This window comes from Epinephelus lanceolatus, chromosome 17 (genome assembly GCF_041903045.1).
Source record: "Epinephelus lanceolatus isolate andai-2023 chromosome 17, ASM4190304v1, whole genome shotgun sequence".
NCBI lineage: Eukaryota > Metazoa > Chordata > Actinopteri > Perciformes > Serranidae > Epinephelus > Epinephelus lanceolatus.
The window spans coordinates 12138422-12154110 of NC_135750.1; the positions used below are offsets into that span (position 1 = coordinate 12138422).

General features: G+C 40.4%; 1 protein-coding gene across 1 annotated transcript in view; it reads right to left on the reverse strand.

The window, feature by feature from the left end:
* The window catches only part of LOC117248223 (ubiquitin carboxyl-terminal hydrolase 54), a 78711-nt gene extending 69528 nt beyond the window's left edge, over nt 1-9183 (reverse strand). The window contains exon 1 of the mRNA XM_033613055.2: nt 8995-9183. The gene's annotated coding sequence lies outside the window, so the exon portion shown is untranslated. The remainder of the gene's footprint in view (nt 1-8994) is intronic.
* Between the last annotated feature and the right edge of the window lie 6506 nt (nt 9184-15689).

The window sequence follows — 15689 nt, forward strand, 5'->3', positions numbered from 1 at the left end:
TCAACCCCCCGGTGTGAAGTTCCACTGCAGTGTGACAGGAACACGATGAGATGACGTTTATCGCTGTGAACGTTTGTGGCAGCAGGTCTGAGTAAACAGATGTTATCTGGTAAATTCAACAGTGCTCACTGAAAACATCTGTGTGACGTATGTCCTGAGGGTGGCGCTAGAGCAAAGGTCAGGAGGCCAACAAAGTCATTAGCAGCTATATTTTATATCTCAGTCTCAGATGGAGTATGGCTGGATGAAACCAGAGAGAGCAAACACTCCAGAGCTACGTCAGACTGAAAACTACTGGAGGACCTGAACACGAGCACAAACAGGCAACACATCATCACCCTGTTTACACATGCTTTAAGGCTTTGATCACTGGTTTCTACTTTCTTTGCCCCACTTCATCTGGTTCAAAAAACGTTTCATAATCAATTATAAATAGAGATGCTCCTTCTCTCTGTTCTCCATGTTGGGACATTTAAACTGTTTCTGTCCAGAGAGGATCAGACCGAGCAGGGTGAGCAGCAGGGAGGAGGTCAGAGGTCACAGCACATGGACAACAGTGATTAGTGGGACGCCACAGCAAAAAACAGCCACCACGGTGAAGCACAATGTCAAATTAAAGCAAATATAAGCATATTTTTTTCCACAAAAGGTAGAAGTTAATAAGATGGAAACATGTCTTGCTTTTACTTTGAAGGAGCACTGAGCTACATTGCCATGGTGACACAGAAGAGAAAAGATGCAACAGCTGGTTTTATTTATCTGTGAGCCACTTGTAGTGGTTAAAAGAACAGAATCGCACTTGGAAGTATAAAGTAGCCTCAAGTACAAGTATGTGAATGTATAATTTAGTGCTGTAGTTGAGTAAATGTACTTAGTTGGATTCAAAGTGTAAAGACAGAAATGAACACAACTCATAGAGCTAATAAAATACAACAAATAATTAAAATGGAGATTTCTAGAATAAAATTGTAATAATATTAGTTTGATCCTTATTATTAATAATATATATTATATTATTATAATGCCCTTTTCATCAAAAGATCTCAAACTGCTACAGGTTAAAAACAAAGAACGATAACAAATAATAATAATAAAAAAGGGAATGGAAGAGAATAAAAATGAGATGAGCAGTTATTTAAAAGGTTTAAAAACAAAAACATCTAAGGCGGACCAGAAGCTATTGCATCCCTGGGAGGAGAGGGGGCAGCAGCTCTGAGACGGACCTTTGGTACGTGGGTACTGAATCAAATTCAGCCAGTGTTACCGCCCCTGTGCTGGGTGTCACAGTGGGCTGGTGGCCAGCAGCAGTGACAGCACCAGGTCTAATCTGTGTAACAGCAGCAACAGAAAGTTTGCTGATCCAGGGGGGAGTCAGGGCTGTCGGCTGCTGACTGGGGGTCCATCTTTGGAGCTGCTGCCTGCTCCTCCTAGCCAGGTGGTCTGTAGCAGCGGGGAGTTAGGCCAAAGACACACTGTGATTGGAGGCTCGAGCTAACATTAGCTACATAAACATGAACTTGAAGCCTCAGCCTTTGCCTCCAGTTAGCTGGGGGCTAAACTATCAGCGACATTTTCTCTGCATCTCTGAAAGATTTCGCTGACACTGTTTAAACTCTTTTTTATGAATCTATCTTCCTTTTTTGGGTTGCTTTGCAGGGTAGGTAGTTGTTGCCAATGCTGGAAAAGCAACTTTGTCTGCAGGATTCTTTGCCACTGAATCAGGCTTTCATTGACAGGACACATATGAAGAACAGCCAATTGGAATGCTCTCTTTCTGAAATGACCTGTGATTGGCCAAAGTCTCCCGTCACAGGACAGATTTACTAAAACCTGAAAGCAGAGCCAAGAGGAGGAGCAGAAGTCTAGTTTTCTCTCAGTCCACTTAAATTACAACATGCTCAGTTTAAAATGGGATTTTGCCCAATGACATCATAAACAAACTGCCTACCCCTGCTTTAACTCTTACATTATCATTTCTTTCTTTTATAAATTACCACTGTAACTCTTGATTTGTTTTACCTTTTCTTTAAAATAGAACTGAATTCTCACATTATATTATATTATGAATTCTATACATTAAATTTATACAATATATGAATATAATTTCATTTGTTCCTGGTTACCCTGCACATTAACTAAAAATCTAACTTTTTCCATTAAACTTTCACATTATTTCTGGTACTTTGAGGTGTATTTGAACAAGTTGTGGTCCAGTTTATGACAGTTTTCGTGTCAGTTTCAGGGCAGTTTGATATTAAAACCTGACGACTGTGCGATGTTGTTTTTCCGGTGAGAAGCTGCGGTTGTGTAACGGACTGCGATGAACAGTTTGTGCTGTCAGAACGTGTTTTCAAACACAACAATGAGTCACTTCCATCTTCTCCCAGCGTTGTGTTTGATGGTCACTGTCCCTCTCAGTGTTTGTGATGACGAACAAAGAGCTCAGTGAAGTGAGAGCTAAGACTCGTCTCATTCAGCTCGCAGACAAAACGCTGCAGTGATTTAAATACAAAGAGTCTGAGAGAGAAACTGTGCTGACCTGCTACTGCTTCCTGCTCATTACGGTGTGTGTGTGTATGTGTGTGTGTGTGCGTGCCTGTGTGTGTGTGTGTGTGTGTGTGTGTGTGTGTGTGTGTGTGTGTGCCTGTGTGTGTGTGTGTGTGTGTGTGTTTACTGGTTTTGGTGGAGGACATCCTGTTTAAACCAGTTTACTCCTGATGGATTTTTAAAGACTGTCTCAAACAATAAACAATACTAATGATGATGATGATGATGATGATAGTAAAAATACCCACTAGGCAAAATTTTAGAGTTTCAACTTATGGAGCCCCCAAAGTCCTTAAAGAATATATGTTGTAATAAATCTCATGAGCATATTTCATATCTTGTAGAGCAGATCTAGTGGTGAAAAGATACTCAGATCTTTTACTTAAGTAACAGTAGCAACACTAGAAATACTCATACTCGTACCAATTACCAGTGGTAAAGTACCTTAAAGCCACACTTGAATACAAGTGCAGATATCTTCAGAAAATGACTTTGATAGAAGTTTAAGTATTAGAGTATTACTTCAGTAAAAGTCTAAGGCCCTGTTTAGATGACAACAGTTTCTCTAAAAACGGAAAAGTCTGTCCTTTGCGTTTTAAAAAACTTCTGCGTTTATATGACAACGTTATTGAAATGATCCCTGTTCACACGGAGCCGCAAAATCTACTGGAAACACTGTAGTATGCACGTCAGGCCAATGGGTGGCAGTGTAAATTTGCAAAGCAACACTACGGCATGACGCCATGCGCCTGCGCTGAAGCGCCTTCCTCTACAACGCGGTGATTACAAACCAAAACAAAGAAGACACAATGGCAAAAGCATGCACAGATAACTCTGTCTGGATGGATGATGAGGTGGAGTTGCTACAGTAACAGATCTATACTTCACTTCAAATCAACAGGGTGAGCAGCACAAACAGAGCTCGGCATTGTTGTCGTGACGGTCGGCTTGCCTAGTGACTGGAACTGTAATGCGCATGTGCGAAAAGTCTCCGTTTTCAGAGGAACTGCATATTGCAAGATTACATGACAACGGAGACGCTGCCGTTTCCAAAAGTTTGCACTCTGGAACCCGTTTTCAAAACGTTGCGTTTTCAGGCACCCAAAACGCCGCTGTCCTGTAAACGATCGGCCAAAACGCAACTAAAGTTTACCGTTTTCAGTTGAAATCGTTGTCATATAAACGGGGCCTAAGGGCCCCATTCACACCAGGATAGTCCGGGGCGGGGGACTCAGTTTGATTGGGCAGAGAAAGGTGAAAATTTTCAAACCTTCATTTCGTTCGGTTCACTTTCCCACTGCACTTTTTAAAGCAGACCAAACCGCCTGGACAACGTCACACAGTTACAACAGCTGCTTGTTTGGGGGCGGTATTGCTCGAAATGACAACTGACCAGGAAGAAAAAAAGCATGAGGAAGAAGAAAACCCAGCTAATCGATTGGCCAGGACCGAAAATGAAAATCCATCCCCTTCAGTCGGCTTAGTCACCACAAAAACACCAAAATGCACTGCGCTCTACGTCACTTCCTCTCTTTGGTTCACTTCCTCTCTTTGGTTCGCTGGATAGTCCATTTGTATTTCCCATTGTAAGTGAAACACAACAGACCCCCGGTTTTCAAGCGGAACAGGGTTCCTTTAAAGCGGACCAACATAGCGCCAGTGTGTCCATCCATCCTTTCCCTAACTATTTTGTAGTAACTGACAGAGTCTCAGCGGAAATTTATTGGATTAAGGGTATACTATCTATTTAGGAAATGTAGTGGAGTAAAAGTGAAAGTTGACAGAAATATAAAAACTCAAGTTAAGTACAAATACTAGAAAATACTTAAGTACTGTAACAAAGTATTATTATCAATTTTTAAAAAGATTTTTAGGGCTTTTTTGCCTTTAATCGATGGGACAGTTGTTTTAGCATGAAGGAAGGAGAAAGAGGGAGGATGACATGCAGCAAAGGGCCGTAGGTTGGAATCCTTGCTGCTACAAGGACAAAGCCTTTAAATATGGCATACCTGCTCTACCAGGTGAGCTAATGGGCGCCCATACTGAAGTATTATGACTTCAGTACATGACGCCACTGTGAATTATGCAGAATGGGCTGTTTCAGAATAATATATATTATTGGATTATAAATACTGATGCATTAATGTGTTGCAGCTGGTAAAGATTAAGCTCACTTTAATTACTTTTTATACTTCTCGGTAGTTAAATGTAAAATAATATATCACAGTTTATGAGATGGGTTGTATTTGAATCATCTGAACATGAAGTGGAGTAAAAAGTACAATATTTAGTGAAGAAGAAGTATAAAGTAGCAGAAAATGAAGTAAAGTGCAAGTGCCTCAAATTGCACTTGAGTACATGTACTTTGTCATGGTGGGAAGAGTTCAAAAGAAGTTTTTCCAAGAACTCACACAGAGACGTGTCAGTGTTAGAGTGTAAACATAAAAGACGTCATGTTCAGTCAGCTGTGAGATTTTATGGTATCGCTTGTTGTGTCGGCTGTCTGCAGTTTGAACATTAAGGCAAGCTAAAGTACCGGACAAATGTTGATCTCAAACGCACCATGTCAGGTCACTCACTCTCCAGGACCGCCAGTGTTACTTGAATAAGTAAACACTGACCAACGGGACCAGACTGGCTGACCCGTATGCTCTTACTCAGTGGATGGATGATGTCACAGGAAGCCAATCTTACAAAGGAGGATGACGGTTTAACGCTTTAACGGTTTCCTTGCTTTCAAAGCTAACATTAGCTAATGTGCTAAAAAGTCAGCGTTATGGAGAAATCCAGTATGCCTCTTAATCCCTCCCCAGTTTCTGATGAGGTGGACATGATAACCCTTAATACACATAACGTTACTCATCCCTACAACAGGAAATACTTTTTCCCTAACCTGATATGAAGTGTGGTGGAGTCGTGTTTTGCCTCCAGCTAATATAAATGGCGTCATCGTGAGAACAGCCCTAAAAGCGTCTATATATCACCTGTGATTTCACATGTGACCTTTTAAGAGGAACACCTGTAAGCTGCTTGTTTTCTGCCATGTTATCACTTATGAATTTCCAAAACGGATAAATATGAAAAAAGGACTTCTGGTTGAAGCAACTGAACACACAGAAACAAACTGTTATGTGACACCGTGCATATGGTGCAGTTACAGTCTGTGTGTGTGTGTGCGTGTGTGTGTGTGTGTGTGTGTGTGTTTGTCTACTTCCTGCATGACATCATCCTTACCGTTCCACTGTAATACATCTGCACTGTTTACTCTCCCAGTCATATGATGGTACCACACATACACACACTTACACACACTTACACAGCCCGGGGCAGTAATGACTCATTTAATACACACTTTGAGTGTATGTACAGACTGTTAGCACCTGTTTACTCTGTCACACACTGACACCTGTAACACTTTAAACTACCTATCATACACTTACTATTGGTATTAATATGTCTATTACTTTGCTTTTAAAGTTTCAATCTGTATAATGAAGATGTTTTACGAGGAACAAATGGACAAGAGACAAATTATTCATGTTTTAAGAGGTAAAGAATTAATTAATCTAACTGATAAAGGAGGTTTCTGGTAATATCTACAGCTAATGAAAAGTGCAGACAACAAGACTTTTTCCCCGCAGCCCAAAACTGTGTTGATATTGACCTTGGGAAACAACTCTGATGGACAGATTTAATTAAAAAACAATAATAATCATATATTTTATAAACTGCAGCACAGATTTCACACATGAAACAAAGTAAAATATCATCAGCCTGTAAATTTCTTTCCATCTGACAGAACAAAGCCTTCAGATATTAGAGTTATAATTATTTAAGCAGCACTGGTTTTACTGGACCATCCAGTGGTGGTTATAAAATCAGCTTTATTCATATTTTTATTGCAGTTATTAATTATTTAATATGCACTTAATGAATTGTTTTCCAAGCAGCAGGGTGCAAACTGTCATCTCTGCTGTTACTGGATCCTTTCCATTTGTTGTTGAGCCAAGTGAATCCTTATTAACCGGTTTCATCATCATTCTAACGTCTAATGTGGAGATATTTTTAGAGCTAAAACACTTGATGGATCGCTCTTTGATCAGAAACACAGAGTCTCAAAGTTTGGAGTTTGTTACTCAGCCAGTTTGTAGAAACTTTGAGCCCAAGAATGTTTTGTGAATATGGCCCCAGAACTATTAGCAGAGTTGAAGATTTTGTCCAAACTCTGCTGTTAACTAAGGTGGATTTTTTGGTGCCATGCCTATGTTCAACAGACCAAATTTCAAAGCCCCATTAATTCTAAAAATGTCCCAGCGGACCACGGGCCAATTTCTCCAACCGTACGTTACCCCAAAAACAAAGTCCCGTTTCTCCAAAAAGACAAACTGCCTACGGTGAGTTTCAGTTTCCCAGCAGCGTTTGAGCCACCAAACCATGTATTTAAGCAAAAACATGATCTTCTCCGAACCATAACCAAGTGGTTTTTGTGCCAAACATAATCACACATTCAGCACAGCGCTGTTAAGAAATGTAAAACTTCAACTATCTACTAAAAATAATGTACAAATATAACTTATTTGTACAATACGAACATTATTTCTGGGTTCTGGGTTGTGCGTCTTTTCAAAAAAGGGAATTCAGAGCTACAAGCGTTTGTTGTTTTGGGATAATGAGCATTCAGAGAATTGGGATTTTGGTCAAATGAGACATATTTTGGATGAACATGGCTGCAGAATTTTGGCCAGTCCCTGATTTTTTTCTCCTCTGGTTGAGCTTAGCCAAGCGGTTTCTGCTTCCTGTCTGATTGCCACTCAACAGGTCGAGGAGGTTAGGGTCAGAGGTGAGAGCAACGAGAAAAAGGATGGAGCACTGTCACAAATGCAAGAGGAGAGCAGGAAACTGCAATTTTAAATGATCCAGTATGAATGTATTTCCCCTCCACAAACCCAAACAAGCAGAGCGTTCGTCCACAGAGTTACAGCAACCAAAGAACAGGGAGTGACGTCGAACCAAAGCCAAACTGACCACTAAACCAAATTACAGACAGAGCTCTGAAGCAGTCCGTTCCTCCTCCTCCTCACCAGAGCTGCCAACACGCCTGATGTTTCCACACATATCACCATCAGTATAAAGAAAACATCACAACAACTGTTAGATGCCAAAAACACAACTGTGTTCAGCTGGGATCAAACTCTCCATGAGACAGACCTCACCTCACTTAGACCTGAACACCTCACTCTCGTAAAAACAAGCCTTTACCATCCAGCAGTGTTTTACAAAAACATTTCCTAATGTTGTTGCTTTGTGTCATGTTGAAACAGGAAAGAGACAAACTACTGCCACAAAGATGGAAGAAAAACTATTGATGATATTTTCCAACTGAAGGTCCAGTGTCTTAGATTTATGGAGATTCAGTGACATCTAGTGGTAAAGACTGAGGATTGCAACCAGCTGAAACTTCTCCTGTTCACCTATTTTCTCTGATAATTTCATGCTTCCTCCCCCTTTTTTTGATCCAGATGTTCAAGGGGAATTATTCACAGAGGTCTCTTCCTCTCTAAATCAAACTGACCCAGTAATTTAAACCCATAAAAACACTGAATAGAGCAGTTTAATGTTTAAAAAGGTGTGTTTTTCTTACCCTTTCTTCGTGGAGTGGCTCCTGGTGGCCAACATGAAAATGTGAAAAGGTGAAAGTCCCTATATCTAGAGCCAGTGTTTGGTTTGTCCATTCTGGGCTACTGTAGAAAAATGGCAGTGCAATATGGCAATATCCGCAGACAAGGACCCGCTCCCTATGTAGATGGAAATGTCTCATTCTAAAGTAACCAAAACACAGCAATTCTCATTTTCAGCTGATCATACACTAAAGAAAATACACTGATTACATTACGTTCTATTTTTGCCAATATATCCCCCTAAATCCTTCACACTGGACCTTCAATCAATCAATAATTAAGCCTTAAAATGTCAGGAAATTGTGAAAAGTGTCCATCATTATTCCCACAGTCCACAGCAACAAAATAAAAAACTGTAAACAGCCCACAACCGAATGATATTTAGTTAACACTGATATGAAACAGAGAAAGGCAGCTTGAAAAAAAAGCCTGAAAGTATTGCTAAAAATATTATTACTGTGGCATGAAGATTTTCCTTCGTTTGACAAAACCAGGGAACACACACCAAAAGTGTGCAGACAGTGGGCGTCCACATACTTGTGGCCATGTAGTGTAAACACAGATGGACTTGGTAGTTACTGAGCTGAAGCAAAAACACCAGCATGCTCCTTTAAAGAGTTCAGGTCTTAAACCAACTTCCACAGTTTAGAGTTAGAGATAAAATGAGCAGATTTCTGAATGAAGTTTGGTGACATGATTCACCCACACATAGGAGAGAAGATTGAACACCTTCCTCTCCCTCATTCATTCCCCTCTGTGTCTCTCTCACCTTGACTAACAGCAGTATTCAAACGCCTCCTCCTCTTCCTCCTCCTCCTCCTCAGCCGGGCCTCCTTCCTCACACCGACGGCTCCTCTGAGAGAAAACACAGGGGTGATGAAGGCAGCTCGTTGCCTCCTCTTTTAGCTTTATCTCTGGCCACGCTACGCTCAGCAGTCGTCTCCCAGGTGACTCAGCCACAGAATGACATCATCTTTGTCAGCACACACACCTGTTTCCTCAAAAAACCCCGCCCCCTTCGCTCCCGTGCACTTCCTGGATCTCTTAAAGGGGCAGTGTCGGTCAGAGTGCTGCTGCAGGGCAAAGACAACAGGTGTGTTTGTTTCCAACAGTAAGAGGAGAAAGACGGGACTGTAACCGACATATTGATTTCATAAGGATGGCTATCAATGTCAGGATATGTTATATTGTTATTGATTATTATTGATTGATTATAAGCCTCTTGTCTTTGAGGAAACCTGAAAGTGGTGGAGGAACTACTCAACTACTTTGTACTCAGTACAAATACCATCGTCTAAAAATGTTCCACTACAGGTAAAAGTCCTGATTTGAAGTAAAAGTACAGACATCTTATTGGCAAAATGTACTTATGTATTAAAACTAGAGATGCACGATACTGGATTTTTTGTCAATATCCAATATGCCGATGTGTAACAACTCATTTGACCGATAACCAATACCAATATTGATATATCCACTTTTTTTCCTATCTAATTTTAGGGATCATTAAGTCTCTTCACTGTGGAATTAACATCATATTATGAATGCATATTCTTATCCTGATGGCCCACCAACAGATCGAGACATGAAATACAATACTTTTCAATGGATGTAAAATTCAGTCATTGTGTGAATTAAGAAAAAGCATGTTGGCTGATTCTGATGGTTCATTTTTAAAGCTGATATTGGCCGATACTGATGACATGCCGATATTATCGTGCATCTTTTTTCAGTGTTATATTATTATAGAATATTACAGTATATTATTATGTTTTTATCACCAAGGTATACATGTAAGAACATTTTAAAGTTGTGGTTCGTCAATGTGAAGCCGCAGATACTTTGTATACTATTAGGTAGATTAGTGGTGCATCATACAAGATAAGAATATCGTGCCTTTTACATAAAAAATAAAAAGTAAAAAGTAATTATAAAGGTCAAAAATATGACTTTTTAAAAAATGATTTGTTTTGGCATTTTCACCTATCCACCTTATTCCTGAAGGTGCTACTGTAGAAATTATTATGGTGCAACTTGCAGTGAGATAGTAGAAATAGCAGTAAGCTGGTTACTCACACTTACTGCCTTAGTCTTCGTAGCTAATCTTGGTTTGGTCTAGGTTTAGACAACAAAAGCAACTGGTTAGGATTAGAAAAAAAATAACAGGATATGACTTTACTACCCTTCGGGAAGCGAACACAGGCCCATCCACCTCCCCTCCCACCCACTCTCAGACTTTTTTCATATTTACAGACGATGTTATCAGGCAGTATTTCCCCGACGCCACAGGACACAGTTACACACTGAAGGCGCCTGGCTACGTATAATGCTGACGTGAAAGGACTGATTTTTTTGCTGGAAGTGCCCAAGCGCTGGTTGGACTTTGGGATGAGACATTGTTGCTACTGTAGAAATGATTAAGGGTACAACTAGTGGGTGTAGCAGGGAGCTGGTTAGTTGCAGTGACTGTCCATGGTTATACTCAGTGGCTAATCTTGGTGGCTAACAACTGCTTGTTCTTTCTGACAGCAATTCACCTTCAATTTAGCAAATCCTGCTTTGTTTTTTAACACATATTTAACTAACATTAAATTTCCATTCTCTAACATGTCCTTTTGGAGCTCTGGTACCTGTTGCATTCACTGCATCTGTAACGTTACCACCAACCAGACTAAGCTAAATTTGTAGCTCCAGCAACAGAGATGAACATGCACCCAGAACAACAGGGACTGTTCCTGTAACCAGCGGTACAGTTTCCATCACCTCCCTACAGAGAGGACGCCGAATAATGGTTACAGCTGTAGGCTCTGTACGAAGCACAGCACTCCAGTCAGATGTCCTATTTCAACTTTTACTTTCCAATCACATCAAAGTAGTCACCTGCAATATTAACAGTTAATAATTCATGTTCGAACTAATTTAGCAGCAACAGGTAGTGCTGTCTGATCTTTTTGACCCTGCAGAGCGTCACATGAAGACAAAACATTATTATTTTTTTACTGCAGAGTTATCTGTATCTAATGAGGCTGAGTCTTTCCTGCAGCTGAATGTTATCCACATTATTATTATTATAGAAACCCTGCTGGGGCTGTAACTGTAACATGCACACACACACACACACACACACACACACAGGATGGATGAACCAACCAATTAATGAAATATGCAAAGGCAGACAACAGAGAAGGATTATATTCCTGTTAATTTCATACTGGAGACGAAAACGCCGACAGGAAGAGGAACAAACACGACTGCAGTCAGTGTCTGAATCTCTTTTGTAGCGCAGCTAAAAATGAGGAGTACATCTGTAGTGTTTGTCCTGAAGGTGGCGCTACAGGAAGGGTCATGGGGTGATTGAAATCCGCAGGGTTAGCTTAGATTAACATTAATACTGGAAACAGGTGGAAACAGGTAGCCTGAAGTTCATTCATTAACATGTCGCATCTAGCTGCTCACAGTTTCCACCTGTTTCCAGTCTACGTGCTAAGCTAAGCTAGCTGTATTTTCTACTACTGTAACCAGAGGTTTAGTGGTTTTTGCCAGCAACAGCTGGTCCAGTGATGTAGGCTATTTGTAATTAGAACATGGATTTATAGGGACACCTGGATACAGCTCTGGGGGACCCCGCTCATCAGTACACGTACCCCGTGGCATCACGTGATGGACTCTGGAGTTGTATATGTGGGGTTATAATAAGTTATAATTAAGCCGAATGTTGTAACATTACCTTTGTTAAAGTTGCTCTTGTTTCTGGCTTCATATGAGTAGAGGAAAACTCTGCTAGCTGCTAGGCTAATTTAAGGATATGTAAAATGTCATAGGCTTATGCTAATAATGTTAGCATGTTGTATTTGTGGGGAAAATGTTGCAAAAGAGAAGTGTTTTGTCTGTGAACTTTGTGAGTTATACCAATGTTGTACTTGCATTTAACATTGTCACTATTCAGCCATGTTTATTTGTGTTTAATGTGTGTTTTGAATCAATCAAACTTTACAGCACTTCACAGAAACCTCCGCCGCCAACTAGTGTTTTGGAGGTGTAACTGCAGTAACACAGACACACCACTACACGAGTATAAATGCTCACAACTGCATAGGCCACTAGCGTAGGCTGCTCTGCGTAGAGCCAATGCACAAGTATAAATCAGCATTAAAACTACAGACACTACTGCAGTACCACACACTGCACTACACACAGTACTACACACAGTACTGATGATGCAACAGTTAGTACCACAGTTATCAGTCTTGTTGTACTGTGTGTGTTTTGTGGAGAGACTCTTCAGATGTGAAGCAGAACAGTGAAAACAGCAGAAAAACAGTTACATCATGACGGTCTAGACAGCTGTTACATATACACACACACACACACACACACACACACACACACACAAAAGTATGACAACAGCTCTGTGTTATGTATCCCTATTATTATATGTGGGAGAAGCAAATACACACACACACACACACACACACACACACTCATGTAATGACACACACTTATTTCTGTCCCGTCTCCCATAGCGACCAGACTGCTCTCTGTCACCACGGCGATAGAGCTGCAGCTCAGGACCACAACTGATGCAAACCAGACAGACAGACAGATACTAGAGAGAGAATACTGAGGTACTTCACTGTTGAGTGTTTCAATTTTATTCTACTTTATACTTTTACTTCCTCACTACGTCTCTGAGGGAAACATTGTGTATTCTACTGTTGTACATTTATCAGGAACCTGTAGTCACATTGTAGATGAGGATTTTAGTAATAATGAGCATATAAAATATAGGCTAACACTTTGAAATGCAGTGATTTAAACTGATTTAAACAGTATAAAAAAGGAATACATTATTTATTTATAATTAGCTCCACTGCAGTTAGCTTTAATATTAAAATGCATTTAACATATTACTTTTTTTTTTTTACTTTGTATGTAAAAAGATGCCAGAGTGCAAAAAAAAAGAAAAAAAAAAAAAGGAACATTAAAATTCCCCTCTGGACTCTACAATTTGAGTATCATTGACTTATAGGCCAGTAAATATCTTGATTTCACCAATATATTCTGACCATGCTGCAACAATTGAGGGTCGAGCTCTATGTTTTATTATTAAGCAAAAATATGACCAAAACTTTTTCCACTCTGAAGCAAAGGATTGTCCACAGTGTTAGAACTTTAATGTTTGGCTTCAGATAAAGCACTAAATAAACATGTCTGTTGAAAAAGTGTGTGAGGCTAAATGTTACTCAGCACTGCTGGCTGCTGTGGTGCTCTGTCGTATTTTCTTTTACTTTAACTCAATATTGTCAAGTATAAAGTACAATGCTTAAAGTTGACTTCAGTGCCTTGCCCGGTGGCACAGCAGCAGCTCATACTGATTCATACATTTTCCCACACAGGGTTTTTCTAACAAAATGTCTTTGTACATCAACAACAACAACAGGGGGCACACACACACACGCAGCGTGTGAAAGAATGTCTGGGAACTGAATGTCATTATGTAACGCTTATTCATTTGCTAATTTTACACAACAATGCAACAATACACACTCTCATTAAGAATGCAGAGAGAGAGCAAGACATCCTCTCTCTCTCTCTCTCACACACACACACACACACACACACATACACACACACAGAGTTTGTTTTTATGAGTTACTTTTGTTCTGAGGCTGCAGATATTTTCAACATTCAATAACTTTAATTTATTTAAATTGTCCTGCAGTGATTCTGTGAGACTTATAAGAAACAAATTAAAGAGAAGAATAGCCCCAAAAAGAGTCTAGTTTTAGCTTTATAACTTTTGTTTAACCCTTTAGTTTATTTCCACTACTTTTATAAAATGTGTCAACAAAATCTTAACTTTTAACAAATAAGTGCGCAGCTTAAGGTGTTTCACAGTGGAGGCCAAAACTTTCAGAAACAGTGGAATGGTCCTTTAAAGTGCTGAAAGCTAGGCTAGCTTTAGCACTTTTAGCTCAAGTCATTTGTCAGAAACAAAACAAAAAACAACAAAGAGCAGCATCCTGACAGGACACACACACACACACACACATACACACATGCACAGACGCACACACATGCACGCACACAGTGAGAGATCCGCAGAGCTCAGGCTGCCTGCAGCTTTACACACCAGCAGCAGTTTCACAGCAGCAGGAAGATAGATGGATGTGACACGCACGTGCAGCGTCACCGTGCACGCGGGTGGCAACACGCACACGCACATACACACATGCACGCACGCGGACAGTAAATGCGCAGCAGGTGCAGTTTAAAGAGAGAAGCATCAGATAAACAGCAGCTCTGTTTGTTTGGTCTCATTAAAGCTGCGTCACCTTCAGTGAACAGCTGCTTACCTTCAGACTCTGAGGACCGACTGATGGAGCCACCAAGCCACTGTCGACACACACAGCACTTCCGCTGGGACTTTCAGAATAAAAGCACAGGAAACTCTTGGGTCCAGAGAGAGAGACAGAGGCCCTTTTTACACATAGATGGTGCTATAGGGCCACTAAAAAGTCCTGTCCTCATACCGCCTTTGCATTTTTACACAGAGGCAAACGACGGCAACATCACTCTGCTCCAGTGTGTAATTTTAAACTGCTTTGTGGCATCACGGTAGTGTAGGCTTCTAATGTGACATACACTGATCAGCCAAAACATTCAAACCACTGACAGGTGAAGTGAATAACTTTGATTCTCAAACACCGTTGGGACCTGGGAAATTTAGAAGCCAGGTCGACACCTTGAACTTTTTGTCACGCTCCACAGGCCATTTCTAAACACCAGATCTCATCCTCTGCTCAGAGGGTAAGGAGCTCCTGAATCTAAGTGTTTTCTCAATTTGCAGATATTTTAGGCTGCTGTTCTTCTTCTTTGAGTTAGCTTCTAACTGAACTGCTATCAGCTACTTTTTAAATCTCCCGCAGTGGGCCGTCATTCACATAACATATCATCAAAACATCACAACTAGGGCGCCAATGATCACATCTATCATGGGCACCCATTTATACGGACATTGTTTCAGTGCTGTTACTATTTACTTTCCTGGCTCAAAGGCAAAACAACTCTGTCAACCTATTAGTGATTGTACCTTATACAGAATAGTGAGGTGGCATAACGGCACAATATTCCTGCCTTGAACAGGCGGTGTAAAAAGGGCTAGAGAGACAGAAAGTGAGGTCTACATACAGTACATTTACTCAATGACTGTACTTAAATAAAAAAATTATAGGTGCTTGTACTTTTATGTCATTACATTTTATGCAACTTCATGCTGAAAAGTGAAAGAAGTTTTCAGATCCTTTACTGAAGCAAAGTATTTTTACCACATTGTGAAAATACAAGTAGAAGAGGACTATAAGTACCTGGGGGTACACATTGACAATAAACTGGACTGGGCTAAGAACACTAACGCTCTCTACAGGAAGGGCCAGAGCCGTCTCTATTTTCTGAGACGACTGA